This window comes from Schistocerca americana, chromosome 3 (genome assembly GCF_021461395.2).
Source record: "Schistocerca americana isolate TAMUIC-IGC-003095 chromosome 3, iqSchAmer2.1, whole genome shotgun sequence".
In the NCBI taxonomy this organism is placed as follows: domain Eukaryota; kingdom Metazoa; phylum Arthropoda; class Insecta; order Orthoptera; family Acrididae; genus Schistocerca; species Schistocerca americana.
Genome location: NC_060121.1, coordinates 301,385,389 through 301,410,950, shown reverse-complemented (window position 1 = coordinate 301,410,950; position 25,562 = coordinate 301,385,389). Strand labels below are relative to the sequence as shown.

General features: G+C 48.4%; 8 non-coding genes across 8 annotated transcripts; 3 read left to right on the top strand and 5 right to left on the bottom strand.

Annotated features, from left to right (window-relative positions):
* Positions 1–359: 359 nt before the first annotated feature.
* Positions 360–431, bottom strand: Trnaw-cca. The gene has a single exon. It is a non-coding gene; the product is annotated as a tRNA-Trp (tRNA).
* Positions 432–549: 118 nt separating this feature from the next.
* Trnaa-cgc lies at positions 550–621 on the top strand. Its single transcript has one exon. It is a non-coding gene; the product is annotated as a tRNA-Ala (tRNA).
* An 11,644-nt stretch (positions 622–12,265) lies between these two features.
* On the bottom strand, positions 12,266–12,337 carry Trnaw-cca. Its single transcript has one exon. It is a non-coding gene; the product is annotated as a tRNA-Trp (tRNA).
* Positions 12,338–12,455: 118 nt separating this feature from the next.
* Trnaa-cgc lies at positions 12,456–12,527 on the top strand. The gene has a single exon. It is a non-coding gene; the product is annotated as a tRNA-Ala (tRNA).
* Positions 12,528–18,410: 5,883 nt separating this feature from the next.
* Trnaw-cca lies at positions 18,411–18,482 on the bottom strand. Its single transcript has one exon. It is a non-coding gene; the product is annotated as a tRNA-Trp (tRNA).
* Positions 18,483–24,791: 6,309 nt separating this feature from the next.
* On the bottom strand, positions 24,792–24,863 carry Trnac-gca. The gene has a single exon. It is a non-coding gene; the product is annotated as a tRNA-Cys (tRNA).
* Positions 24,864–25,182: 319 nt separating this feature from the next.
* Trnaw-cca lies at positions 25,183–25,254 on the bottom strand. Its single transcript has one exon. It is a non-coding gene; the product is annotated as a tRNA-Trp (tRNA).
* Positions 25,255–25,372: 118 nt separating this feature from the next.
* Trnaa-cgc lies at positions 25,373–25,444 on the top strand. The gene has a single exon. It is a non-coding gene; the product is annotated as a tRNA-Ala (tRNA).
* The last annotated feature ends 118 nt before the right edge of the window (positions 25,445–25,562 follow it).

The window sequence follows — 25,562 nt, the reverse complement described above, 5'->3', positions numbered from 1 at the left end:
CACGACGGCCGCACCTCGACTTACCACTGAGTTACACCCCCTTTCACGATCTTTCTGTTCCCATAACTTAAGGAAAAATGTTATACTCTGCCTGGCTAAAGACGTCTAATCAAGCAAAATATTGCGTAATCATTATCTCTCAGTTATATATTAACGTTAAACGATATAAATATCAAAAATACTAGACACTTCGCGCCTGGAGAAAGTGCGAGTCGGCGCCTTCACCTTAATTTCAGAACGCGAAAATTGCACTAGTAGCTTTTTTCAAGCAAGTTCTGTTCGTCCGTTCTCCGTAATCGTTTGGTATCTGATTAAACTGACATACTCGCCTATGGCTTTCGTAAACGAAAGTTTCATTGTGACCCCGACGTGATTTGAACACGCAACCTTCTGATCTGGAGTCAGACGCGCTACCGTTGCGCCACGGAGTCGACGCTGCTTAGGTCTTGTCATGAATAGGTTCCTCGAACACTTACTGTACCGTTCAAACCTAAGAAATAATGACAGTAGGATCCACGAGACACTCGTCCCAGATGTACTTGCTCTGGCGGGGGTGTAACTCAGTGGTAGAGTGTCTGCTTCGCATGCAGAAAGTCCTGGGTTCAAATCCCAGCTCCTCCAATTTTTGTTTCTCCGTGCAGCAGTACATGAAAACTTTTGCCTATCACCATATTCTACAAAATTCAGTGTACAAGATTCTTCCCCCTAGCAAGTGGATTTCGTACAGTTCGACCTCATGGCGGGAGGACGATGACCTGCAAGACCCTGGGCTGCGATCCCCCCCCATTGAAATGTTGCTCCAAAGCCTTCGGTATGGCGTGCAGGGTGCATCTCAAACATGTATTTGCAACTCACCGCGACAATCGTCATTTGTTTTTTTTGAGATACTGAAAAATGAAGGGGGCACCCGGGATTGAACCGGGGACCTCTCGATCTGCAGTTTTTTTTTTTTTTTTTTTTTCACCGTCAAAATGGCAGGGCTCGTCCGGGATTTTAACCCGGGACCTCATGCACCCAAAGCAGGAATCATACCCCTTTTATTTTATTTTATTTTATTTTATTTTTTTTCTTCTGGGCCGGATTTGAACCAGCGACCTATGGATAAATGTGATTCCTCCACTACAGTCCACCGCTCTACCAACTTTTTTTTAATTTTTTTTTTCCCTGTTTCTTTTGACGCCTTAACCACGTTTTTCTTGTTTTATTATTTTTTTTATTTTTTATTTTTTTTTTTATTTTTTTTAATGAAAAACGAAACCCTTAACCTTCTATGAAAATAAATTGGAATGGTGAAAATGACAATGAAAAGACTTCGCCCTTGGGCATAGTAGATGTGCTGCTCGAAGAATAAACGTAACATAAACACAGCTTCGTATCTCACTCAATGAGAGTTCCTGTAGCCAGCGTCCAGGGAGTCATTGAAGGCCGCAGTGTGAGGGGGAGTCCGGACGCGACACAGAAGCAGTGGGGCCTCTTCGCGGCACTACTGGTGTCCCGCGGCCCGGCCTCACCCCGTCACACTCAGTTGACCTATCCGATACCCATGCGATGAAACGCTATCTTAAGCATATTGCCGAAGAGTTTCCCATGATTCGGGTACGTGCATGTTTTGGCGAATTCGATAGCCATAAACATCTTGAATTCCAAATAATTGTCACCGCCAAAATTATTAAAGACGTAGCTGGAATAGGTACCCAGCAACCACAAAACTGCATTGTTTTTCGTCTGCGGATAAAAATGCACATCGGGACGAGACAGTAGTGCTGACGAAACATTGGCGGTTGTTGTCCTGGTAATAAGAGCGATTGTTTCTCGAAGCCAAACCCAGTGCTGGAGACGTTCCCCGCAGGTGTAACAGTGGATAACTGTATCCGTCAGTTGGCAGCGACGACAGAGAGGGGTGTCACTGAGCCCGAATTTATGTAACCTCTCGTTCGTGCTAACCACATCATTGATGGCTTTGTACCAGGCAGTGCGAGCATCGGAACTGAGGACACGGGAACTGACATTGCGCCATACGATATCCCAGTTCAAGCCACCGATCTTCGTTGCCAATGGATTCGTTCCTTCATATTGTCTCCAGTCCGCTATTATGGCTTGTGCAGTTAAACGTTGAGAGTTTATGACCTCTTTACTGATGTAGCTCCGTGAAAGGTAATAATCTCTGATATGTTTTAGCCGATAACAGATGGGCTGAATATTCAGCGGTGGGTCAAGACTTTGCGGCCTGACGGCAGTGAATAATTGCGCTGTAATGCCGGAAGGATCATTGTTAATTATAGCGGCCGTCCTTGTAACATAGAGAGCCATCGCTTTCACCTTGATATCTACTAATCCCATTCCTCCATTCTGGGGGTGGAGTGTCGCAGTTTTGGCAGACACGCGAAAAATTTCCCCTCTCCAAATAAAATTGGTGACCTTCGACATAATTTGCTTAGCAATGACTGCAGGAAGTGGCAGGAGCTGCGCCGTGTAGAAGGCTTTGGATAAAATACAGGAGTTGACCAGATGAATCCGATCAAATTGATGGAGGTTTCTGTGGGAATTGTCAATGAGAGCACCGGTAAGTTTACGCACTATTTCCCTCCAGTTTGCTGCCGCCATCTTTAAAGAGGACGCCGTCAATATGATGCCTTGTGGACGCTGACTTCCTGAGCGTAGCCAACTCGCAAACGCTGGAGGCCACAGAGGTTAAGAAATTTACTTTTCGTGTCATTCAATTTAGCCCCCGACGCCAAACAGTATTGCTGGAGGTGAGCCGCTAAAGTGGTGACGTCATTCTCATTGCGGACAACCACACCCACATCGTCGGCATAGGCGCCTACGACAGTTTGTTCTCCTGAAAGTGTTAGCCCTGTGAGTTTCGCCTGCAGTTGGAGTAACAGAGGTTCGAGTGAAAGAACAAAAAGTAACATGGACAAAGGGCTGCCTTGTGGAATCCCTCTGTTGATTTGAATCGGTTGGGTTAGTTGCGAGTTGACAGAAAGTCTTGCGTTGATCCCCAGTGCCATGTTTTTGATCATGTCAATCGCGTTCTGCAAGAAACCGAATCTTTTCATGGTTTCAAGGAGGTACTCGTGAGCGACGAGGTCAAAGGCTTTAAAAAAGTCCAGAAAGATCAGCCCACACTTCACGGTACTGGCGTTCGTTAAGGCAATGATATCCCGATAAAAAGCTGCCGTTTGCAATACAGTTCTCCCGAAGGCACATGTCTGCTGACGTCCAATGAATTTTGCAGTGAGGGGCATCATACGCGTGTTGATTGCACGGGCGACTATTTTATAATCGGAGTTTAACAATGAAATGGGGCGGAAGTTGGCGATATTTTTGGTACCTCTGCTTTTAGGGATAAGCACAATTGTGCATTCCTTAAAGGCAAGTGGTATAGGCTTCCCTTGAAAAACTTCGTTCACTAATTGGGTGATTTTGTCCCCGATGATGTGCCAATACCTCCTGTAAAATTCAATGGGTAATCCGTCAGGACCAGGGGACTTCCTGATCGGCGAGTGGCAGACAATCTCCAAAACATCTTTATTACTAAATTCCAAAGAAATGGTGTCATTGTCTTCTCTAGTTATAGTAGAGGAAATGGCACTAAACAATTCGTCATAGCAGTCGTCATGAGTAGCCGCTGACGTGTAGGTGTCAACAAAATAGTCGTGTAGTGCCTTGATAATCTCTCGCTGGGTGTCGACAGTCGTGCCATCACCGAGTTTCAGGGCCTCAATAAAAGTCCTCCTTCTGTTCTTAGCATGTTTGACAAGGTGGTATAGAGCGGCTGTTTCATCGTCCCTGACCGACTTCACTTTAGATTTGATCTTAAGACCTTCCAGTTGCATACTCTTAAGATTGATTAATTTCGCCTTTATTTTTCGAATGTCGTCTATTCTGGTGTTCGCGGCGTCGGCTCTATCACAGAGGTCGCGTAAGATAGTGTAGTAGAACTCCATCGTCTTCTTTATCGCGGCTGCTCTGTCAATACCGAAGAATATAACAACTTTTCGCAGTTTGGGTTTGGCATGCTGAGTCCACCACGCTATGGTGCTACGAAAGTTTGTGGTAGTGCGCAAGCACTGCTCCCAAGCGCGTCGCACCGCCGCCTCTAGGTCAGCATCCGTTAATAAGGAGACGTTCAAGTTCCATTGATTTTTATACCAACGCGTTGGTTGTGGCAGCAAATTCAGGCACGCAACGACACCACTGTGATCAGAGAAGCTGGAGGGTATTGTTTCAATTTGTAACAAGACATTCTCTAAAACGTCGGAAACATAAATCCTGTCAATTCTGCTGCAGGAATTCGCGACGATGTGTGTGAATCGTACCAAGGTCGGGTACCTAATTTCCCACGCGTCTTTCAGTTTGAGGTCGGTCACGAGACGCTTTAATTCAGGCGAATAATTAAAATTCGGGGACTGATCTTTCTGGGATAAAACACAATTAAAATCACCTCCAATGATAACACGTTCGGGATTTTTCCGTAACAAATAGATGATTTGTTCCTTAAAAAAGTTTGCTCGTTCCGCTCTATAGGTACTGCCAGAAGGCGCGTACAAGTTAACTATGGTGACGCCAAAAACGGTGACACCCACACCTCTACCGGAATCTAACTTGTCAACCTGAGTGACGGGAATGCCTTCTCTAAGTAAGATGGCAGTCCCCACGTTCGAGTCGGGGGAAAAATTTGTAATAGCAAAAAAACCAGGAAGAGTTAAGTGTGGCATGGCCACCTCCTGCAAAAGAGCGATATCTGTTCCCGACTCATAGAGATATTGTTTTAAGGCACTCAGTTTCACCTCCGACCGGATTTTATTAATATTTAATGTCGTGATCGTATAGGCTTGCGACATAATGACAGTACGTTGGAGAGGCGGAAGGAGCAAATATCTTTAAAGGGCAACATCTTCATGCCATTCCATATTTGCGGCCGGGAAATTCGTGTCTGTGACGTGACTGAGTTGTATTCTTGCGTCTTTGTTCTTACTCTTTTTACGCACAGCATTTACATTAGGTTGCACTCGGATCCTGGGGCGGACACTGTGGAGCACCTCCGCAGCCGGCGGCGTGGGAGGGTCGTGGGTGATGTCAAGCTGCTCTCCCGGCACGTCCCGCGAAGGGATCGCACGCGGCGACACCGCCGGCGAGCGAGCAGCTGAACTATCACTCGCACTATCAGCCTGTTTGGCAACATTCTCTGCCCACAACGGTTTGTTGTCACCGACAGACCCGGACAGCTGTGTTTGTATTATTTCCTGGAGTTGTTGACATTCCCCTTGTTGTGAGTCCTGAACCGAAGCGGCTGCCACGTGATGTGTACCGTCGGCGCTCAGAGGTGTTTGTATACCACCATCACAGGCCTCTGTTTGTGTACTTCCTGCAGGAATGTGAGCCACACGTACAGGTTGGTCGGCCGGAGTTGGCTGTCGCGGAAGTTCTAAGGCACTAGCCAGCGGCAACTGCTTAAATTCCGCGGAAGTATCGGCACTTGAAATTGTGGGAGGAGAAGCGTCCACAATAGCCTCACCGATTGGAGCTTTCGCTTCCGAGCCGGATTCCCGATCGTCCTTTTTCGCGGTCTCATGCGCACTAGAGGTGTCGGTATCAGAGCCACTGCTGTCACAAGTTCTGCGCCTCTTATTGGTCGCGGCATCGAGTTTTGCAGGGGGCAACGCACCTTTGTCTCTCCGAACCAGAACCGGAAACTCATCAGAACGAATTTCTTGTTGCTGTTCCGAAGGCATTTCTGAACTAGGGAGCCCAATCTCTGTCATCGGCTTGGCTGCCACTACATCCGCCAAAGTAAGCCTTTTACGCTGCTGGAGGGAATTCTTTAACACAAACATGCGCCTGGGGCAGTCTTGACGCAAGTGACCACTCTCATTACAGATATGACAGGTCGGTATTTGGCCAATGTAAGTAACGTGAGCCGTATAGTCACAAACAAGTATATGGGATGGAATATTCTGCTTGACATGCATTTCCACAGATCGAACGCCACTGTAACATTGCAACCTATGTTGACTTGACCACCGTTCATGTCGAATCTGTTTAACGTCACCGAATTTGGACAGTACCTCCTTTAGATAACAATTTTCTACTTCAGGGGGTAAGTTAAAAATACGCACGTTCGTGTAGTCTACATCGGCATTGGAAATGAGCACTGTACTTACAGAGTCGTCCCGGTGTCGGAAAATAGCACTTCCTCCGTGCTTCGTCATGATCTTCTCCAGTAATACAGGATTCAGTAATTTAACAAAGAAACAATACTGCTCGGTATCATAATAGGCGGTGTGCACTTGGTCAGATGTAATCCCAATAACATCAACGATCCAATCATGTATCTCCAGTGAACTCGGTTGCACAGATCGGGTGGACTTGTCGAAATCAAAACGGAGTGTACACTTTCGCGGAAATAACCTGGACATTGCAGCAGATAGCGAGCGGTTAACTCGCTACAATAAGACCGCAACAAAAATACAAATGGAAAACGATATAAACTGCAGAATAACACAACACTTGCAAAACAGAAATATGAGTTGAAAACACGCCTTGTGAACACGCGGTGGAGCGGAGCACTGACACGTCCGACCAGCACGGTGTCGCAAGCGCGACTGGGGGCTGGAGTCGAATGCTCTATGACTGAGCTATACCCCCTTTCACGATCTTTCTGTTCCCATAACTTAAGGAAAAATGTTATACTCTGCCTGGCTAAAGACGTCTAATCAAGCCTCATGGCGGGAGGACGATGACCTGCAAGACCCTGGGCTGCGATCCCCCCCATTGAAATGTTGCTCCAAAGCCTTCGGTATGGCGTGCAGGGTGCATCTCAAACATGTATTTGCAACTCACCGCGACAATCGTCATTTGTTTTTTTCGAGATACTGAAAAATAAAGGGGGCACCCGGGATTGAACCGGGGACCTCTCGATCTGCAGTCGAATGCTCTACGACTTTTTTAAAAATTGATGCATGGATTCTTCGTGTATCGTTACACAATTGTCACCTGCGTAGATACCGTCATCTCCATACAGCGATATATAGACTAACTGCTCATGCCTATCGTCAACGGTTCGCCAGAAAGTCTTCAAACACCTTCATAAGAAAATGGGCATAATGTTTGCGGTATGTCTGTGTTCGCTTCAGTATCGAGTGTTGGGTCTCCAAGAATGATCTGTACTCGCCCACGTCATGCTCCGACGTGCTGAATAGGTAGTACACAGTTATCCCCATTAACCAATGTACTGCGTGTCTCTTCGTTCACGGGTACGGGTTATCATCAGGGCAGAGTAGGGACATCACTGAAATGGCGTGCGGCGCCGTGCGTTGGATGAAGGCCAATAGGCGACAAAGCAGTTGGCACACGTCCTTTGCAGCCCCGCAAACTAGCCGGTGGAGGTCCGTATCGTGCAGCTGGCACGTCGGGCAAAGCGGCGATGCCGCGAGATGAATCTGGTTCAGACGTGACTGCGTCGGGTATTTACGATTCACGTAATAGTACCATGTGGCCCGCGCCGCCGTCGGTAAGTTAGGGGGGTGGATATTGCACCAGACCGCAGTCCAGTCGTACCGAGGATATTTGCTTTCGACCACATTCCGGCGCTGTCGCAACATGAGGGTGTCGTACACACTGCGGACTGCGGGCAGGTCGTCAATGGGCAGCATCGTCCGCAGGTAACTGTAGTCCAGCAGAAAAGTCCGGCAGTGGCACAAGGCCGTTGGGATGTGGTGAATATCGATCGGCGGGTCCAGGTTGGGGGGCACGATTTCCGTCAGGAGGAAGGAGATCAGACGGTTATGATCGCGTTTCCAATGCCATAGCGTCAGTCGCACGAACAACGCCAAGGCCTTGACGTAGACATTGATGAGTCCGAGGCCGCCAGCTATCAGCGGGAGAGTGAGCGTCGCGTTACTTACTTTAAAGAGATGTCCGTGGTTCACGTAATGGCCGAAGACTGCCTGCAGTCTGTCCGCTGTCGCACGCGGCATGGGAAATATTCGCGCTATATATATAATCTTCGACACCAGGTAGGCGTTGACGAATTCGACCTTCTGCAGCGCATCGACGGACCGTAAGGTGTGTAGTCGGATACTGGCGCGGATATTGTGCAAGAGGCGTTTGTAGTTGAGAGCGATCGTGCGGCGCATATTCTTAGTGTACGTTACTCCCAAACATTTCATCTCTGTAAGCACCTTAATGCGGGTTTCTGGTTGCGCGGGTAACCCGCGTCCAATGTGCATAATTCCCGATTTCCGCCTGTTGAGCTGTGCACCTGCCGCTTTGCCGTATCTCTCAATCAGAGCTATTGCCATGTCAACCTCTGCGTTTGAACGTACTAAGATGACGACATCATCCGCGTAAGCCCGGTACACAAATTTATCTTCTCGCACAGTGACGCCCCGTAGCGTTGTGTGGAGTTGAACCAACAGCGGCTCAATCGCGAGGGCAAACAAGCTCATGGAGAGGGGACACCCCTGTCTGACAGAGCAGTGTATCTGTACGGGTCCTGCTAAAAGTCCGTTTACTAAGATCATTGACTCTGATCCATGAAGAAGCCGCAAGACAGACGCAATGAGCCGTTGTGGAACACTCATCGCCGTCATTGTTTCGCGGAGAAAGTTATGGCCGACTGCATCAAAGGCTTTTTCTAAGTCGACAGCAAGCATGGCACCTTGCATTCTACACGCATCTGCGATGGCTATCAGATCACGGTAGTCACATAACGCCATATGAATAGCGCGATTGTCACCGACTCCAGTCTGGTCTTTTCCCGTTAACAGTGTAAGGGCCGGTCGGAAGCGAAAGGCCAGGAGTCGTGCAAAGAGTTTGTAATCACTGTTAAGCAGTGTTATCGGCCGGAATTGATGCACAGAGTATCCGGAAGATGTCTTCGGGACTGGAATGATTAGTCCCTGCGTAAATTCGCGAGGGACTGCCACCTCAGAATTGAGTAGCTCCTGGCACAACTGTCTCAACATCGGCGTGAGGATACTTTGAAATTCTCTGTAGAATTCTATAGGCAGTCCATCGGGCCCAGGGGATTTATTCTTGCGACCCTTTGCCAAGGCCGTCGCCACTTCCTCTTCCGTCACATCTTCCTGCAGTGCAGCAACAGTGGCGCGATCGAGTCGGCGCGGCAGGGCCGTGAGTATGTCATTAAGTGCCTCTCGATCTGGTGTCTTCTGCGAGTACAGACTGGCATAGTACTCCACGAACCCTTTTTTGATCTCGGCCTGTGTGGTTAACCGCCGGCCGTCCACCGTCCGAAGTGCCGTGATGAGTTTGTGTGTATACTGCCGCTTTTCCCCTACCACGTGGTGCAATCAGGGTCGTTCGTGCGCGACCTCATATCCCAGTCGTGCTCGAATGACGGTTCCATCCATCTTGTGGCGCATGAGATGCAACAGTTTGGCTTTGACGCGGTTGATTTCCACAAGACTAACCGGTCGTTGTGCGGGACGGTTGTACATGTCACGGAGAACACTAAAGTAAAATTCCACCGTTGCATTGTACCATTGCATCCTCTCGCGGGAGTAGTTCATTAGTGTCCTCCTCAAGGCCGGTTTGGCGCAATGTAGCCACCAGAGGAGCACCGACTGATAGGCGTGTGTGCGACGTAAGCAGTTCGTCCAGGTGTCGGTGACTTGTACACGGCAATCACGATCCTGCAGAACAGCGACATTCAATTTCCACAATCCTCTGCCGCGATAGGTTGCCTGGCGCGCCAGAGTGATGGTGCAGATATACGCCAAATGATCTGAAAAGATCGTCGGCCAGAGTTCCGACTGCTGAAGACTGAGACGAAGCCCGCGCGACGTATATATGCGGTCCAGGCGGCTCGCTGACGTAGCCGTGAAGTACGTGAACCCCGGCGCGTCTCCATGAAGGCAAGTCCACGTGTCCAGCAAGGCCATGTCACGTATAATGGCAGAGAGCTCCGGGCATGTGTTGTAGTTCGGCGTCTGGTCGCGGGGTGACAGCACGCAGTTGAAGTCACCTCCGAAAACGACGTGATCATATCTGCCCGCGAACAGGGGCATTATGTCAGTCCTATAGAATTCCGAGCGGGCGCCTCTATTACTTGAGCCAGATGGAGCGTAGACATTAATAATGCGGACGCCAGCGAGCGTAAGCGCTGTACCTCTCGCCGAAGGTAGAAAAGCGACGTCCGTAACTTCGAGACCCTCTTTGGTTAAGATGGCAGTGCCCAATTCGTGTGCGGTACCAGGATGGACATGTGCGGTATATGTGCGCAAGGACTGGAGATCCGACTCCCTGACCTCCTGTAACAGGGCGATATCGACTTCCGCCGCTCGTAACATGTCACTGAGAAGCTGCAGTTTACGAGCACTGCTGATTTTATTAATGTTGATTGTCGGTATGCAATACGCCTGTTGAGGGTTCATTGGACACATCGCCGCGGCACCGTCTGCTTTTAGGTTCGCTGTCCTTTCTCTGAGCCGTCGACCGGCTCACTTCATCCTGGTCGTAATGCGTTACCCATGGTACCATGGGTGTCGTCCACGGCCGGTAGTTTTTCCGTCGATCCGGAATCCTGAGCGTCAAACTCAACATCATCAGCCCAATTGACTTCATTATGCATAGGGGCGGGGCGGTGCAAGTTCGGAAGGTTTCGATCCGGCTCATCACATGGTTCAAGGGGTCGCGTCGTACTCACATCCATAGGGGTCGCACTGCAGGCGTCAACGCCACCGTGACCAGGGGGGCTGGCCTCTCGCTGCGTAGGGGCCTGGTCTGTTGCAGAACTCGTCGCCGGAGTGCCGCGCTGCGTTTGCGCAATCCGTGTGGCTTTTTCACGATATGGGCGAGCTGCTTCGCCGGCATCTGGGGGCGCGATACGTTGTTTCTTGCGCTTCTTTTGTTGGTGACGAGAAGTATGGGCTTCCTCCGCGTCTGAAGGTTGAGACTGTCCCGCACTAGGTGTTTCGGAGTCCGCTCCCGTCTCGGGCGTCACGTCAGAGACCACGTCCATCACTTCCGTCTGCGGAGGGTCCACATGCGCGGAGACATCCGGACTGGGGGCGTCTGAAGCCGGCCGCACAGATTGGTCGACCACCGGGGCATCCTGCAGCATGGCCTGCTCCTGTGATGCAGCGGGAGGTTCGGTAACAGCGGGGAATGGCACCGCAGCTGCTCGCGCAGCAGCGACATACGTAAGTGGCATAGCTTGGGACCGCTGCTGATCGAGGTTCTCGCCCACAGGCAATTGTGCAATTCGTCGTTGTAGACATTCCGATCGTACGTGACCTTCTTTTCCACAACCAGAGCATGTACGAGGTTGTCCATCATACATGACGATCGCTCTGCAGCCACAAATGTATACGTAGGAGGGGATATGTTTCTGAAGGTCGATTCTCACTTGACGGACACCATTAAGAACAGGGTACGTCTCAAAGCTCAACCACTTCTCCTCTGTATGGGCGAGGACCGTCCCATAATTTTGCAGGGCCGAAGTTACTTGGTGGGCAGTCACCTCAAATGGTAGTTCAAAGACACGTACCGTTCTGATTCCAATGCCCGCTGGTTCCACAAGGACTGTCCCTACATTGCCATCGGAGTGAAGGAACTTATAAGAGCCTCCCGACGTCCGAATCAGTCGGTCACAGCAATTGTCATTGATAAGTTTCACATAGACAACACTTGCCACTATCGAAAGATGAATACCAAATAGTTCGTTTGGATCTAATTTCACTACCTCTCTCAAAAAACGTTCAACTTCAAGCGCCTTGGGTCGGGCAAAGCGGTTCTCAAACGCGAACTTGACTGTCGACTTTCGTATAGTATGAGCCATGTGAACGTTGCCTGTACGATGGACGCTGCGCCGCTATCACAACACTCACCGCCTCAGCTAAGCTGCTGGTCGCGGCTAGGACGTAAACACCACGTCCGCGCCGCACGGCTTCTCAAGCCCGACAGACTGAGCTATACCCCCTTTCACGATCTTTCTGTTATCATAACTTAAGGAAAAATGTTATACTCTGCCTGGCTAAAGACGACTAATCAAGCAAAATATTGCGTAATCATTATCTCTCAGTTATATATTAGCGTTAAACGATATAAATATCAAAAATACTAGACACTTCGCGCCTGGAGAAAGTGCGAGTCGGCGCCTTCACCTTAATTTCAGAACGCGAAAATTGCACTAGTAGCTTTTTTCAAGCAAGTTCTGTTCGTCCGTTCTCCGTAATCGTTTGGTATCTGATTAAACTGACATACTCGCCTATGGCTTTCGTAAACGAAAATTTCATTGTAACCCCGACGTGATTTGAACACGCAACCTTCTGATCTGGAGTCAGACGCGCTACCGTTGCGCCACGGAGTCGACGCTGCTTAGGTCTCGTCATGAATAGGTTCCTCGAACACTTACTGTACCGTTCAAACCTAAGAAATAATGACAGTAGGATCCACGAGACACTCGTCCCAGATGTACTTGCTCTGGCGGGGGTGTAACTCAGTGGTAGAGTGTCTGCTTCGCATGCAGAAAGTCCTGGGTTCAAATCCCACCTCCTCCAATTTTTGTTTCTCCGTGCAGCAGTACATGAAAACTTTTGCCTATCACCATATTCTACAAAATTCAGTGTACAAGATTCTTCCCCCTAGCAAGTGGATTTCGTACAGTTCGACCTCATGGCGGGAGGACGATGACCTGCAAGACCCTGGGCTGCGATCCCCCCCATTGAAATGTTGCTCCAAAGCCTTCGGTATGGCGTGCAGGGTGCATCTCAAACATGTATTTGCAACTCACCGCGACAATCGTCATTTGTTTTTTTCGAGATACTGAAAAATGAAGGGGGCACCCGGGATTGAACCGGGGACCTCTCGATCTGCAGTCGAATGCTCTACGACTTTTTTTTATCTTTTTTTTTCTTTTTTTTTCTTTTATGTTTTTTTATTTATTTTTTTGTTATTTTATGTTTTTTATGTATTTTTTTTATTGTGTTGTTTACTTTTTTTTCCTTTTTGTTTCTTTATTGTTCCTTATTTTTTAATTAAAGCTTGGTTAGTTCGAGCGCCATTGGGTAGTTGGCAAAAAGTATTTTATATCTGGGGTTGCTGACAATTTGTGTCGCTTTACTTACACTGTAGATTCTGAAATCATCATACGTATCGTCTTTTCTTTTAGTCATAATATAATCTATTGTATGGCCTGCCAACCAGGTCCACATATTCCGCTTCGACGGGGGGAAAAGGTCGTTATCAGGCTGCAGTATCATCTCGGGTGTTATTGCCGTGATCGTAGTTCTCCCGATCAGCGCCAGTTGCCGCCGACACCATTCCCATATCTTTTTATTTTCCCCACAGATACATCTGTGCTGCAGTGTATCTATGAGGTCGCAGTCGCTGCACTTCTCGGTGGGTGCCAACTTGATTCTGTGGAGCTTTTCCTTAGTAGAAATTGTTTCGTTCACTACCTTGTACCACGTGGATCTGATTCCCGTATCCAGGACCGTATTAGTTACGTTCTTCCAGACCTTGGACCACCGTATATGTGGGTGCTTGATTTCCATTCTGTTCTTTCGACCATTGTCGTTCAGATACTTATACAGCTCTGCTGTTGTTTTGTCGCGTAAGACAGTGGTCTGCCGCCGAAGGTAACTCATGTCAAGGAAAAACCTCCTGATGTGATTGAATGTAGGCGGTATGGAGTCCAAGCGGACAGGGGCCTCTAAACTAATGGGCCTGTGTGACTCGATGACAGCTCTGAGTACACTGTGTGGGTATTCGTGATAAATTTGGAGAGTTCTACGTATCAGAAGTGCTCGACATTTAGTGTCAACATCGACCACACCAAGGCCCCCGTGACTGGGGGGGAGTGTCGTCACATTGATTCCCACTTTGAAGATATCACCTCGCCAGAGGTACCAACCGACAGCTGCCATCACCCGACGGGCTATTTTATCAATTATAGGTAGTATTTGGCCCACATACCAAATTTTCGATAAGATTTTTGTGTTTACAAAATGTACCCTTTCTAGTAAATTTTGTACTCTACTATTATTCTGTTGCAGGCACGCTCTCGTCATGTTGAGAATGTCCCTCCAAGCCGCCGCTGTCGTTTTCAGAAGGCAACTGGACATTTTGAGACCGAGAAGTTTCAGATTGTCGGTTCGCTCATATTCGTCAGTCCCGTGGAAAGGGAACCCATTCCCCAAAGGCAGCAATTTTGTTTTACGTCTGTTGAGTTTCGAACCGGACGCTTGTTCAAAGTCCTGAACGATAGACTGCACGTCACGAAGGTCATGTGCAGAAGTAAGCACTACCCCCACATCATCCGCATATGCAATGCAAGTAATGGTGCTGCCATATATATTTATTCCTGGGAGCTGTTGATTGATCCTCCTAATGAGTGGCTCTATCGCAATGACAAAAAGCGTCATTGACAAGGGACAGCCCTGGCGGATAGACTTCTCTATAGGAATTGAGTGCGTAAGATGTCCATTAACGTTGATCTTTGACGTGGCCCGGTTCAAAAGATTTTTAATCATCTGGACGAATTGTTCTCCAAATCCAAGATGGGTCATCAACGAAAAAAGGTAATGGTGTCGGATCCTGTCAAAGGCTTTATTAAGATCGAGTGCTAAAATTGCCGCTTCCCGACCTGTAGTTGCGCAGTAGCTGATGATCTCTCTGTAGTCAGTCAGACTCTTAATGATCGTGCGCCCAGGAACCGCCGCCGTCTGACTAGGGTGTATTATTTTAGGAAGGACTCGTTTGATCCTGGCTGCCATGACGCGGGCTACTATCTTGTAGTCCGTGTTAAGTAAACAAATGGGGCGGAATTTATTCATGTCGTTACAGGGCTATTCTTTAGGAATGAGAACGATGATGCCGTCGTTGAAGCCTTCAGGTATATGTTGCCCTTCTTTAATTTCATTACATATTTCGACAAAACACCTTTCTAGCAAATACCAAAACTGTTTATAAAATTCCACCGGTAGCCCATCCGCACCAGGAGATTTATTTCCCTGCGCCTTTTGGAGCGCTGATTTGAGTTCTTGTGGGGTTATGTCCGCCACCAACAGGTCTACATCTGGTGTGTCCAGTCTTTCAGGTAGGCTAGTTTGCATACGTATCACAGACTCCTCGTCCGCGGGTTCCAAGGCATAAAGCTTAGTGTAGTATTCTGCTACACATGTCTTGATGCCGCCTTGATCATTCACCTGGTTACCGTCCTCTGTCCGGAGACTATAGATCATTTTACGCTGTGCGCGACGCTTCTCTGCCCCAAGATGATATACCGAGGGTATTTTCCCCGCCGTGCTATGATGGTCCCTGGATCGGATCATAATACCTTCCATTCGTTTCCTCTTCAATGCCGTTAATTTCGCCTTGACTTTTTTAATTCGTAAAAAGGTGTCTGCTGTTGGACAATGGCTTTCATATAATTCCCGAAGGCAGCGGAAGTAAAATTCGAACATACTCTGTTGGTCGCGGTTTCGTTCATAACAGTACGTTTTTAAGCAACGGATGAGTTGAGGTTTCGCACATCTGTACCACCAGCATATAGTACTGAGGAAATTCTGTCGTCGCCTGCTGCAGGCGCCCCACACGACTTCCATTCGTGTTCGCAAATCTTCTTCTTGAAGAACAGCGACGTTGAGTTTCCACATGTTTCTGCCACGAAAGATGTTCTGTCGAGGCATTTTCAGGAGACAGTGATAGGCGAGATGGTCAGAAAAGTACACTGGCCACGTTTCAGGCCCACCGACATTTGCACGTAAACACTGTGTGACATAAATTCTATCAAGTCGACTGGACGACGTAGAAGTGTGGAACGTGAAGCAGGGGCGGTCTCCATGAATGAGCTCCCACGTGTCAGTCAATCGCAACTCTCGTACGAGGCGGCCCAACTCCGCACTTTTATTAAAAGTCGGACGTTGATCTTTCCGCTTAAGCACGCAATTAAAGTCACCGGCTAAAACCATTCCCGCTCTAGCTCCTCTGATCAAATACAATAGGTCTTCGTCGTAAAAACGAGACCGTTGCTCTCGATTTTGGTGTCCGGAGGGGGCATAGATATTTACGAATCGAATCCCATTTATTGAACAAGATATTCCTCGGCCGCTTTCCAGCCGTTCAAAGTCAGATGCTACTATAACATCCTTTAATAAGATGGCGGTGCCAGATGCGCCACGTAACGTTGTGTTGAAGAATACTGCATAACCTGCAATATTGATCCGGAACCCACTAGCAACCTCTTGTAACATAGCAATATCAACGTCAGCGCTATAGAGGTAATCCCGGAGACTATCGACCTTCTGTATCGACGTGATTTTATTTATGTTCAGTGTGGCGATTTTATAAGTTTGCAGATGTGACATGTAAGGGAAGACGATCCTTTTTGGTGGGGATGTTTCGTTGTGTTTAATAGAGTTACTGATTTAAGTATTGATCATGTCCCTTTGTCAACGCTTACTGCAAATCGTATCATTATCAAGCATCACCAGTTGGCTAGCATGTTGGTGGACCACCACTCCCTGACGTCCGGAAGTTAACATTTTGGGGTGTCTGAATCCCGTATGTTGTACGCCCATCCGTTATCTGCAGTGCACGAATTAGTAAAATTCCGAGTCCTCATCATCCTTCTCCCGCGTGAACCGATCGCCTCCTTGTTCCTCGCCGTCGGTCTTTCCCTCCATCGTAGTAGCTGTGGGTGCATGTCCGCGGTCCTCGACATCGTCTTCCATCTCCTGGGCCCAGTCCAGCAAGGAATCGTCTGTGCGTGTACGTTTCTTCTCCTCGACCATGTCCAATGATTGTTTATCCTTCTTCTTTGGAGGGCGTGTTCCCGAACCTGTAGAGCCAGATGCGTCCAGAATGTCCGGCGCACGGTCTGGCACGTCCTCCTTCCGTGATTTCTTGAGCGTCTTCGGGCTCTGTTGGCGGTGTTCCGAAGACGTTTCGTGCATTATATGACAAAACTGCGTCGCCTTTTCTCTCAACGGGGGGGCACATGTTGCCGCCCCTGCATGAGCAATTCTGCGCTTTTTGGTGTCCTGGGACAGTATCGCTGAGGCATTCGCGTTTGTCTCCATCATGTCAATATCCGATAAGTCTACCTTCCCCTCGTCGTGTGTGCGCATCACATTATTTCGTTGTAAGTCGCCGTCCACCTTTGACACCTCGGTGCTTCCGACCGGCGAGATCTGAGCGTCAGTTGCTGGCAAATCCGGACGGGGGGTATCCAAACGTACTTCATGCTGCAATAGAGCCCCAGTAGCAGTACTGTCGTCCTCTGTAGTAGATGTGGTGGTCGGGGGTTGACGGAGTACCGCGGCATACCTCACGGGCAGTTGCGACATATTGGATTGCACTTTCGCCTCACCTACTGGTATTTGCGTCACGCGTCTTTGGGGACAATCAGTGCGGACATGTCCGGGAGAACCACATGCTGCGCATGTCCTCGGTTGACCATCATACATAACTATTGCTCTGTACCCGCAGACATTGATGTACGATGGTATATGCTTTTGTAAATCAATTTTCACTTGGCGAATACCATTCAACACCGGAAATTTATGCATAGTAGACCACTTTTCCGCGACATTAGAGAGAACTGTACCGTAAGGTTTGAGCACAGAGTTAATTTGTTCGGCTGTAATTTCGAATGGCAGTTCGAAAATGCGAACGGTCCGAAGACCTAAACCAGCTTGAGTAACTTGTACCTCTCCGATAGTACCGTCCGAATGTTTAAATTTCAGGGTCCCTCCACAAGATTCAACAATCTTATCACACGTGACAGCATTTGTCAACTTAAGATAAACTGTACTACTACAGATCGACAAGTGAATTCCAATAAGATCGTCCATATTCAGTTTCAAAGAGTCTTCTATAAAGTTCTCTACTTCAAAAGATGTCGGTCGAACTAAAGACTGGTCAAACATCAACTTCAATGTGTCTCTTCGTGGTGGTTGTGCCATTACAAATTTCTAACCATGAATCGTTGTTACAGGGAAACAAGTACGCTAAGCGGCGTAACACTCACCACAACAGTCACGGCCAGCGGCGGCGAGAACGTAAACACAGCGCGTCCGCACAGCTCGCTCGCCGAAACCAGACTCCCGAGCTATAACCCCTTTCACGATCTTTCTGTTCCCATAACTTAAGGAAAAATGTTATACTCTGCCTGGCTAAAGACGTCTAATCAAGCAAAATATTGCGTAATCCTTATCTCTCAGTTATATATTAGCGTTAAACGATATAAATATCAAAAATACTAGACACTTCGCGCCTGGAGAAAGTGCGAGTCGGCGCCTTCACCTTAATTTCAGAACGCGAAAATTGCACTAGTAGCTTTTTTCAAGCAAGTTCTGTTCGTCCGTTCTCCGTAATCGTTTGGTATCTGATTAAACTGACATACTCGCCTATGGCTTTCGTAAACGAAAATTTCATTGTGACCCCGACGTGATTTGAACACGCAACCTTCTGATCTGGAGTCAGACGCGCTACCGTTGCGCCACGGAGTCGACGCTGCTTAGGTCTCGTCATGAATAGGTTCCTCGAACACTTACTGTACCGTTCAAACCTAAGAAATAATGACAGTAGGATCCACGAGACACTCGTCCCAGATGTACTTCCGCTGGCTGGGGTGTAACTCAGTGGTAGAGTGTCTGCTTCGCATGCAGAAAGTCCTGGGTTCAAATCCCAGCTCCTCCAATTTTTGTTTCTCCGTGCAGCAGTACATGAAAACTTTTGCCTATCACCATATTCTACAAAATTCAGTGTACAAGATTCTTCCCCCAAGCAAGTGGATTTCGTACAGTTCGACCTCATGGCGGGAGGACGATGACCTGCAAGACCCTGGGCTGCGATCCCCCCTATTGAAATGTTGCTCCAAAGCCTTCGGTATGGCGTGCAGGCTGCTTCTCAAACATGTATTTGCAACTCACCGCGACAATCGTCATTTGTTTTTTTCGAGATACTGAAAAATGAAGGGGGCACCCGGGATTTTTTTTAATATTTTTTTTTATATATTTTTTTATTTTTTTTTTATTTTTTTTTTAATTTTTCTTCCACAGAAAAATGAGGAACTAAGAGTAATTTTATCGCGGAATTCGTGGACGGTCTTCTTTCCTCCGCTGGTTTAACTCTTCTGCGCGTAGTTCAACTAAAATCGTATTCCGCTTAAAAGGAAAATATTCTCCCTCCTGACTAACGTCAGTCACTCCGATGTAGCAGAGAGTTGTTACAAAACAGGTGTCAACGCAGCACAACAGCACAACATGAGAGTTTATGTCGATGTGAGCATCACACGAAAGAAACAGAAATCACAGGAAAGTAATAAAATGAAATCACGACAGTCCGGGAACAGAAATTAAGAGACTGTATCTTCTAAAATACCCATGAAGTCTTGTAAACAAAATAAAATTCCTCAAAATTAAAAGGACACTCCTCTCTTGGAGATAAAACCAGAACGACCCGTAGTGAGGTTGTGGCACAAGTCACCAACCATAACACAACTAAAACAAATAAAAGAAGGAAAAAGAAATTAAAGGTGGAACGCGTCAGCTCAGTAAATCTCAGTTCAAGGTGTTTGCCGCAGTTCCATTTCATAGCCGTAATCCAAGGCCGCCTTCAAAAAATTCGCAAACAGTTCGCGAAATTGAACGCAATCCTTCAGTGTCATATACTGGGCCCACAAATAATCCAGGTAAATCACAGTATCAGTGACGGCCATATCGATAAGGGCATAAATCGTATGCCCTAAGATCCAGACAGTGGCGTTATTTTTCGTCCGCGGGAAAGCTTTGAAGTTAGGCACTATCACACGACGAACAGTCACAAGGTGAGGAGGCGTTCTATTAATGTGGGCGACCATTCGTTGACACAGCCGCCATACCGTCGACACCGATGCACACTCAAAACGATGTTCCCGTGTGTCCACAGCACTACATCTATCACAGTTGGCAGAGGGAAGGAGATGAATGTCGGCAAGCCGCTGGTTCGTCGCTAGGGTGTTGTTGACGATCTTAAACCAGAGCGCACTCACGTCCGACGGCAACACCGGGTTGTTGATGTTTGCCCACACGTTCATCCATTCCACTGTGGGGTTCCGGAACACCAGTTTATGACGCGGAGCTTGTCCAGTCAGGGCAACGTAGAGTCCGCGGGCGGTCCTGTGTCTGTCGGTAGCCGTTGACAGAGCGTAGCTCCTCGTTAAAAAGTACTCCCGTATGTAGGACATCTTATACGGGATGGCCGCGAGAGAGACGGGCGCCGCTTCAGAGTGTGGGCGGTAGAGCTCCAGGAGTGCCGCGGTGGTTCCTGCCGGGTTGTCGGACTGCAGGGTGGCTGTCCGGTGGACGAGCAGCGCGCCGCATTTGCGTGGAACGTCGGTGAAACCGAGGCCGCCCAGCTGCCTGTCGATGACACAGGTCGAAGCCTTGACTTTAAAAATTTCATGCCGCCACAGGAGGCAGTAGACTGCCTGCGAAATCGCCCTCCCGATCGGCTTCGGAACACTAAGCAGTTGGGCGATGTACCACGCGTTCGATAAGATGAATGTGTTAATGACAGCCACACGTTGATGTAAGTTGAGTCGGCGACCTGAGTGGCTGCGACATAGGGCCTTCACAGTGCCAAGAATTCGCCTCCAGTTTAAAACTTGAATTTTTTGTGGGCACGCTACAATGTCGAGTCCTAAAATTTTGTGGGTGCGCACAACACGGAACCAGTCCCGTTCAGCAGACAGTCCCCGCCGACCCAGTGGTACCAATACAGTTTTCCGCGTATTCAGAACGGCGCCAGAGGCACGTTCGTACAGTATCAGAACATCGCGAACTCTGTCCAAGTCATGTGCCCGCCCCATGAAAAGCCCCACGTCGTCAGCATAGGCAGCACATTTGAGAGAGACGTGACAGACCTGGACACCTTCAATGATTCGACCGACTGCGCGCAAAAACGGGTCGAGCGCAATGACAAATAGGAGCATTGATAAAGGACAGCCCTGTCTGACGGATCTTGTAATAGGAATGGGCGGCGACTGCCAACCATTGATGACAATTACTGACGTCGCCGATGTTAAAAGATTCCGTATAGCATCGAGAAAGTGGCCGCCGAACCCCAGTTTTGTCATGAAGGACAGAAGATAATCGTGCCCGATACGGTCGAATGCATTGGCAAAGTCGACGGAGAGAATGCCAGCGGACAGGTCATTAATGGCTGCGTACGCGACCACGTCTCGGTATGAAGCCGCAGCGTGAAAAATGCTACGGCGTTGCACACCACACGACTGAAAGGGACTGATTATCTTGTCCATGACCACATTGAGTTTCGTTACGAGGCATCGTGCCGCCAGTTTATAGTCTGCATTTAAAAGTGTGATAGGGCGTAATGCCTCAACACGGCATGCTGTCGGTGTCTTCGGAATTAATATAATACGCCCTGCAACGAACTTCGAAGGGACAGCAGCACCACGAACAATTTCATTTATCATGATCGTCAATGTCTCACCGAAAATATCCCAATAAGCCAGGTAAAATTCGATGGGAAGGCCATCTGGACCTGGAGACTTCCCTCGACGACACGAACGCAACACGTCTTTCACATCGTCCCGTGACAACATCTCATCCAGTGACTGACGGTCAGATTCGGAGATGACAGTATCCAATTCATCTAACAGAAAGGAACGTGCGACATCATCGGCAGCTGTCCGTCCGAACAATCTCTTAAAGTGGTCGGTGACGTGGGGAACGATCTCATGCTTCGCCGTGAGACGAGCACCAGTGTCCGTGATGAGGGTGGTAATGTCTTTCCTCCGCGCCAACCGTTTCTCGCGTGCCAAGTGGTAAAGCGTTGGCACTTCGTCAATGGTCTCACACTGCGGTCGGCTCCTGATCAGAACACCTTGTGCCTTGTGGAGGTGATGCTGGAGTATCTTGCTTTTAATTCTATTCAAACGTGCGCGTAAGTTTTGATCTGGCACCACGGGTGCATCAAGCGCATCTTGGAGGCACTGTTGATAAAAGGCAATGGTGCGCCTCTCCCAAAATGACGCCTCCCTTGCATACCGCATCGCAACACTGCGCAACTGCGGTTTGGCTAAGTCGACCCACCATTGTAAGACTGAGGCATAACTTCCCCGTTTTTCAGAACAAAACTGCCACACGCTCTGAATCTCGCAACGTAAACCGGCGTCAGAGAGATGACGGGTATTGAGTTTCCAAACACGGGAAGCTGGCGCCTGCCTATTTGCCAGTAATTGCACGTCACACACAACACCGCAGTGATCGCTAAAAGCGACGGGATGTACCGCAACCCTCTGAAGATAGGTTTGAAGCGGCCGCGACACATAAATGCGATCAATTCTGCTGGCACCGTTCGCATAAAAATGTGTGTATTGCGTTGTGGCAGGATGAAAATGACGCCAAACATCGATCAAGTCATTTGTCACAATTAGTTGGGAAAGTTCCGGGCACATGGTAGCCGTGGGAAATTGATCGGCTGCGGCAGTAACACAGTTAAAATCGCCGCCAACTACTACATTGCGGGTCGACGCAAAGAACGGAACCACATCTTGATTAAAGAAAACAGAACGTGCACGTTTATGATCAGTGCCACTCGGCGCGTATATATTACTAAATGTGACATCCTGGATCGTACACGTAAGTAAGCGGCCATTCGGTAAAATTTGAACGTTAGTTGGTTGCAATACAGTTTTATAAAGAACAGCGGTGCCACAAGTACCTTCAACGTTAATGTTATAGATGACATCATAACCAGGGACGTTATTGAAGCGCTTAACAGTAACTTCTTGGAGCAATGCAACGTCATAGCCTCCCAAAGTTAAAAAGTCTATAAAACTTGCTATTTTATGCGCAGCTATGATGCGATTTACATTGAGTGATAAAACTGAGAAGATCTTTAGATGTTGACGAGCGGCGGCCATTTAAAACACAAACACTCAAGTATTAGCAAGAAAAATGAGAAACGGAAGACGCTGATGCAGCGTCTCAAGCACACCAATAAAACTGTCAAGAAGCACTGCAACCCATTACGTAACTCGTGGACAATACTGTGCAGAAAATTACTGTCAGCGTGCAGGAACAGCGTAACATAACGTCGCAGGTAAACGGGGCACGAATTACAGCAGGTCCGCCGAAAGCCGCTAATGGGATCCAGGGTCGTCCTCCTCCTGCTTCCACCAGGGCGTCTCCGTTGGTCGGTCGGTCGGTTGGGCGCGACCACCAGCGGTGTCTGTGTACGTGGCCTCGTCCGCCTGTGTTGTTGCTGTACCGGCGGCCGACGTCGCCGAATGCCTGCGCGTGCGCTGCGGCAGCTGCTCGCTACTTTGCTCGCTTTTGCGCTTCGCAGCATGCGCACCCTGTTCGCGTGCCGTATTTAAGAACACCTTGAGATGTGCAGTTTGTTCCCTTATACGCTCCTGGCGCGCAGAGCTGTCAGAGGCAGGGGGGCACGATGTCTGAACTTCACTCTCACTGCCACTCTCTGAGACAGGGGTGCACGGTAAATCATCTGACTGCTGACTCCTAGTACCCTTATTTTTATTTTTCTTTGTACGCCCTTTCCTCGGTGCCAGGGGAACCTCTTCAGGCGGCGGAGGCGGTGGTAAGGAGGTGTCCATCTCTTCCGAAATAGCAACTGGTGCATGATCCGAAACATCTGGGACCTCCTTAGCAACTGAATCCGATTCTACCACAGCCGAGGACAAAATGGGAGCGTCCTCCATTCGATCCTGTGGCGCGTCTACAGTAACATTCACCTCACTTGGTACATCCTCAGCACGAATAGGGTCGGCAGGGCGGGGTTGTGATACAGTGCCCGCTACTATTTCACTCAGTAGTGGCACAAAGTGGCCACCAGTAGCCGCAGCATCACTACGTGGGAGCTGCACGGGTCGTCTACGGGGACAATCAACACGTAAATGCTCAGTGGAATGACAAATTGAGCATGTGGGTGGCTGGCCGATATAAGTCACTTGAGCCTTACAGCCCGCAATCATTACGTAGAATGGAATGTGTTTCTTCAAGTCAATGCGGACACTACGTACTCCACTATTAACCTGGTACCGGTACGCACTAGACCACTTTTCGTTTACTACCGACAAGACAACGCCGTACTGAGTGAGAGCACGTGCAATCAAATCATTGCCGCATTCAGGGGGCACATTAAATACTCGAACCGTTCTAACACCATAACCCGAGGGCACAATCTGCACATCACTGACTGTGCCATCGACATGCCTAAATTTACGCACTCCGCCAAATTTTTCAACAAATTTTTCACAGATGTCGCCGGAAAAGAACTTCAAAAATAGCGAATATTGCGCGAAATCCAACTGAAAAGTGTCCACTAGATCTTCCGGGATTTTCAAATCTTCGAATATAAATTCGTGGATTTCAAAAGCGGTGGGCCGCAAAGCATTTCGATCGAACACAAATTGCGCAGTGTTTGCCCTAGTAACTGTCGACATGGTACTCACGTTGAAGAAACTTGAACACGTGGACCTCGAAACACTCGCTGAGCGCCGCCCCGTGATGTAAACAAAGCCGCAACCGCTCCGCGCGATGTGCGCGGATACGCTGTCCGAATGCGTCTAAAATTCAGTGTACAAGATTCTTCCCCCAAGCAAGTGGATTTCGTACAGTTCGACCTCATGGCGGGAGGACGATGACCTGCAAGACCCTGGGCTGCGATCCCCCCATTGAAATGTTACTCCAAAGCCTTCGGTATGGCGTGCAGGGTGCATCTCAAACATGTATTTGCAACTCACCGCGACAATCGTCATTTGTTTTTTTCGAGATACTGAAAAATGAAGGGGGCACCCGGGATTGAACCGGAGACCTCTCGATCTGCAGTCGAATGCTCTACGACTGAGCTATACCCCCTTTCGCGATCTTTCTGTTCCCATAACTTAAGGAAAAATGTTATACTCTGCCTGGCTAAAGACGTCTAATCAAGCAAAATATTGCGTAATCCTTATCTCTCAGTTATATATTAGCGTTAAACGATATAAATATCAAAAATACTAGACACTTCGCGCCTGGAGAAAGTGCGAGTCGGCGCCTTCACCTTAATTTCAGAACGCGAAAATTGCACTAGTAGCTTTTTTTCAAGCAAGTTCTGTTCGTCCGTTCTCCGTAATCGTTTGGTATCTGATTAAACTGACATACTCGCCTATGGCTTTCGTAAACGAAAATTTCATTGTGTCCCCGACGTGATTTGAACACGCAACCTTCTGATCTGGAGTCAGACGCGCTACTGTTGCGCCACGGAGTCGACGCTGCTTAGGGCTCGTCATGAATAGGTTCCTCGAACACTTACTGTACCGTTCAAACCTAAGAAATAATGACAGTAGGATCCACGAGACACTCGTTCCAGATGTACTTGCTCTGGCGGGGGTGTAACTCAGTGGTAGAGTGTCTGCTTCGCATGCAGAAAGTCCTGGGTTCAAATCGCAGCTCCTCCAATTTTTGTTTCTCCGTGTAGCAGTACATGAAAACTTTTGCCTATCACCATATTCTACAAAATTCAGTGTACAAGATTCTTCCCCCAAGCAAGTGGATTTCGTACAGTTCGACCTCATG